Genomic DNA, 5,135 nt, shown 5'->3' with positions numbered 1-5,135 from the left:
GCAATTTTTGAAAACTTCTTTTTTTACCTATGGAAATGTTATTTATTTTTAAAAGTAGAACTCTGTTCCGGTTGTTTTTATATCCTACACCACAATTAAAATAAAAAATAATTTAAAAAATTAAGTTTCAGTGTTTTATTTAGAAATGCACTTAAAACTAAAAAATAATTTGTCGCTTAGCCTCAATATATATATTCTTTCTCATGATAGAATCTCTCAAATAAAACGCTTACATTTAAATTATGAATGGTGGCAAAATTAAACGGCAAGCGTTTTATTTGAGAGATTCTATCATGAGAAAGAATATATATATTGAGGCTAAGCGACAAATTATTTTTTAGTTTTAAGTGCATTTCTAAATAAAACACTGAAACTTAATTTTTTAAATTATTTTTTATTTTTAACTTTTTAGTAAAAACATTTTTTGACCACTGAGATCCCCAAATGCCGAATTACAGTCCATTTGAGCAGAAAATGTAGATTAAAATGCTTGAAATTGGTAGGTACAGTTATATGGATGCTATATTAAACCTTGACCTGCGTCCACAATTTTTAGTGGTGAAGTTCCTAGACTGTTGAGAACTCCAAATGCCAAGTTACAGCAAATTCGGGCTAAAAATGAAGACAAAATCCTCAAAATACCAGAAGTCGGGTGGTACCGTTATATGGAGGCTATAGGAAAAAATGGACCCATATTGGTTTTGGTTTCATATTCATGTATTGTCATCTAAATCTGAAAAATGTGCAAAGTGTTAGTTCGATTGGTCAAATGCAACCGTGCTAAAAATCAGTTACCAGATTTTAAAAGGGGGTCAAGTTAGACACCGTAAAAACACTGTAAGAATGGACCAATATTAGTTTTGATTTCATATTCATGTATTGTCATCCAAATCTAAAAAGTGTGCAAATTTTAAGTACGATTGGTCACCTGCAACTGCGTGAAAAACGAGTTACCAGATTTGAAAAGCAAAATACCGGAAATCGGGTGGTACCGTTATATGGGGGCTATACGAAACAATGGACCCATATTTGTTGTGATTTCATATTCATGTATTGTCATCTAAATCTGAAAAGTGTGCAAAGTTTTAGTTCGATTGGTCAACTGCAACCGTGTTAAAAATCAGTTACCAAATTTGAAAAGGGGGTCAAGTTAGACACCGTAAAAACACTGTAAGAATGGACCAATATTAGTTTTGATTTCATTCATGTATTGTCATCCAAATCTAAAAAGTGTGCAAATTTTAAGTTCGATTGGTAGACTACAACTATGTGAAAAATGAGTTACCAGATTTGAAAAGCAAATTAGATAAAACACTGTAAAACAGTGTAAAAATGGACCAATATTGGTTTTGATTTCATATTCGTGTATTGTCATCCAAATCTGAGAAGTGTGCAAAGTTTTAGTTCGATTGGTCAACTGCAACCGTGTTAAAAATGAGTTACCAGATTTGAACTAAACACACACCAAGGCAAGTTAAATAAAACACTTTAATAAAAACACTTTAATTAAAGAAATTGGACAAATATCTACACTTTAACACTCAAGAAAAGAAGTACATCAACAGAAGCAAGTGCCTACTGATTATTCTTCAGTTTATGGCGTTAGTACCACCTGTTGATAGGCTAGGTATCGACACATTGATCTGACATTGCCTTATTGACTTTAGTTATTATTTTTTTTATTTGTTATAGTCTAGGAACAACGCACAACCGTAGAGAATGGCTACAGAACTTCTATACCACACTTTCTTTGTTTTTTCTCCAGATTATAACCCATATTACTGCTGTTCATATCCTTTTGGAAAGACCAAACTAGTGCCTACTTATTTTCTGAATTAAATAGGATTCCAACGAAAATAAGTTAACTTTTCACACTTTTGTTGGTATGCATAGGGTTTAGTCTCCAACGACAAAGTCAGATCCCTGTTATCACGGCTTAACTATCCTCTTTTAATGGGCTTTACCATATATTTTTGATTCTATTTCGATTTTTGAGGACATCCAACTGAGAAATTAAAATTTCCTCCAAACATAGACATAAAGCCCCAAATCTACATAAAACTTTGTTCCACGGTTATTCTTGGTGGTGCTATTATTAAACCCTCAGCATTTATGCTATCGAGGGAATATACACTTTCTTACGGGCAAAATGTGCCTCATCGAAATAATGGTTTTAGACCCCAAGTATGTTTGGACGAAATCTGTTTCAGACAATTTGGAGTCGATTAAGTTTAAGTTCGAAGATAAGCCATATCGGTCCACTCCTTCAGGTACCTCCCGTACTTTGCACACCCTTATATATCTACCAGATATAAATTAGGTTCGAATATGGACTATATTTGCCTACTCTTTCGGATAAGTTCACTTTAAGACCTGCTTGAATGACTTTGATTTTTGTTGAAGCGACTTGCATTCGCCACCACCATTACGACGGTAAACGGGTTTTCAGGGGCAAGTCCATATTTCTTGAGAAAACAGCTGAAAGGTGTAGAAAATCCGTATGTCACCATATGTGGCGGCCGCAAAGCACGATAACTCTCGAACTGTTCAACCGATTTGGTTCCAAATTTGGCCTTCGTCATATTTTGTCCAAGCTTAGTTTCATGGGGATATATCGGTCCACAACTTCCGGTACTTCTCCCCAATATTTAAAAAGTCACTAAAATGGTAAGACGATATCTCTGGGACGGGGCAACTATTTTGGTCTAAACTTTGGATCTTCCAATATTTTGTCAAAAGTTAGTTTAACTTCTAAAATGGTCCATATCGGCCCTCCCTAAGGGTACATCCCCTACAAAAGTTCAACATTTGTGTCTTAGTACAGTTAATTCCTAATCCACATTTTTGCCGGCAAGTTCAAATATTCAAAAAGGGCCACAAAATTCTGAAGAGACCCTAAATACATACGATCTGTCCGTAGATGAAAGTTTCAATTGGCTGAGGGTATATCTTTTTACTTGTTTTTTTTTTTCGCAACTGTATAAGTGGGTTACTTTATCGTTTTGGTTTGTTTGCGAATATTTTCCACGATATTAGTTTAAGTTCGAAAATGGGCCATATGGACCCACTCCTTCTTCCCACGCAAAAGTCCACAAATTTTCTGTAAAATGGTGCGAACGATAACTCTTGAAGGGAGCAATCGATTTGGTCCCAACTTTCCACATCAAATTTTTTCTTCTCGACATATGTAGGGTTCGATATGGACTATATCGGTCCCGACCTGCGGGTACCTCATACACAAAATTTGGGAAAAGTGCAGTGTGAGGACTCATCTCGGATCTATTTGAAGCAAACTCATGATACAAAACAATATAGGTACATATATGTATATATGTATATATTTTTGGCAGAGGCTGAGGTTATATCTTCGTCAGTAAAGCAATAAAAGTCGTTTAATGCTATTCTTAAAATTTTTATATTTTCATTCTTAATACACATCTTAAAACAAAATATAACGTGTCGCAATAATATAAAATAAATTCCGTGTAAAACTAATGCTCAGGGCAAGTGGTGTAGGTTATCACATGGTCGGCCCGTCCGACTGTAGCCCTCTCTTACTTTTTTCCTTTTTTTGTATGTCACAGACTGAGGTAATATCTCTGTCGGCAAAGCAGACTGGTACTTTTCCACTTCTTTACTTTTATGAAAAACATTTACAAGTACTATTTGAAAATTCCTTTTCTTGATGCGCTAGAAAATAATTGATTCATGTTTTTGTGACATTTTCCAGCGATTTGATTATGACTTTTCCATTTCTATTTCATCGAAGCATTTTTTCTGCCATATCTGTAACAGATATCAATCTAAAACAATATCCGTCGGTCCAAAATGGTATTGACTATCAATAGTTGAAAATTAGTAATATTTAGACATCGGATTTTTGCATATTTTTGAAATTTCAAACAATTGTAATTACGTTATTATATAGAAGTATATCTTTCCAATGAAAGAAATTCGATGTCAAATTGATAATAATTAGTAATAGAGTTTCTATTGTTTAATAAAGGAATTATTTGCATTATAATTTTCAAAAATATGCAAAAATCCGATGTCTAGTAATATTAAACTTCATTCTTAAATTCAACTGAAAATCACTAAAAACAATCTTCAGTTTTTGTTTCATAAATCCAAATCATGTCTTAACTTCCTCCAACGTGTAAACCCATTACAGAATAAATGAGAATTGCTTCTTTTTCTTTGCTTTTCCATCCTATTTTCTTCAATGAAAACTTTTTGCAACACTTTAGCTGAGAGTTTTTCCATTTTAAGAAAATTTGTGGCATTTCTTTTTCTATTTCTTTGTACCAAGGCAAAAACAACACTTAAAACACATTTTTGAAGTTACAAACATTTTTTAGCACACAGAGGTACCCAAGAAAAATGGGCAACGGATGGAAGAACGAACGCACTGAGAAAAGAACAGGCAGTGAGACGAACGGACGGACGGATGTTAACCAAACGGACACAGTTGTTGGTCTATAGAGAGACATTGTCGTTGGTTGTTTCCTTCTTTTGCTTGGTCGGACGGTTTGTATGTCTGGAGAACTCGTTGATTGTGGCAGGGCAGCAGTTGTTGTGGCAAATGTTGACTGACGTTTGGTTTACCTGCTAAAGTTGTATTGTTGGCGGCGGCAGTCGCCTTCTTTGAACCCTGCCTGCAACACCACACCGTCCTCACTACTACCACATCAACAACCACACTTCCTGTATCCTTTCGCTCTCACACTCTGCCTTTTGTTGTGTGCACGGCATGAAGTTTAAGCTGCTTGGTAAGGTGTTGGTGGGTTTGTGATGGCCAAAAGGAAAGAAAATGAGTTGGGTACAAAGCACCACTTGTATGGTTGATGGTGGTTTAATGTGGCTTTATGTTTCTCATTGACGTTGTTGTCCTCATTCATATAATACACAAGAAACAACAACAAAAAGTAAGCAACATATGTATGTGATGTGTGTTTGAAAAAAAACATTCATGGTTTTGGGTACTTGCACACACACCCTAACAAATCCTTATTCTTATTATGAATGATAAACATGAAGAAACAACAACAACTAACTAAACGCCATTTTTGTTTCTCACATACATATTGCCAAGAGAGAGAAAATGAGCATACATGAGTAAGCCATATTGTGGCATT

At 34.8% G+C, this 5,135-nt stretch overlaps 1 long non-coding RNA gene across 2 annotated transcripts; it reads right to left on the bottom strand.

The window, feature by feature from the left end:
* Nucleotides 1–3,396: 3,396 nt before the first annotated feature.
* Nucleotides 3,397–4,904, bottom strand: LOC141387025 (uncharacterized). 2 transcript variants are annotated; one of them, XR_012408460.1, is made up of 2 exons: nucleotides 4,306–4,904; nucleotides 3,397–3,838 (listed from the first exon to the last, which is right to left on the bottom strand). It is a non-coding gene; the product is annotated as an uncharacterized lncRNA (long non-coding RNA). The 2 variants fall into 2 exon arrangements; XR_012408461.1 differs by having other exon boundaries at nucleotides 4,350–4,904.
* Nucleotides 4,905–5,135: the final 231 nt, after the last annotated feature.

The sequence above is a fragment of the Musca autumnalis genome, unplaced genomic scaffold (genome assembly GCF_047663935.1).
Source record: "Musca autumnalis isolate F117 unplaced genomic scaffold, ASM4766393v1 scaffold_5, whole genome shotgun sequence".
Lineage (NCBI taxonomy): Eukaryota > Metazoa > Arthropoda > Insecta > Diptera > Muscidae > Musca > Musca autumnalis.
The sequence above is the reverse complement of the archived record's forward strand: the minus strand, read 5'-3'. Positions and strand labels throughout refer to the sequence as shown.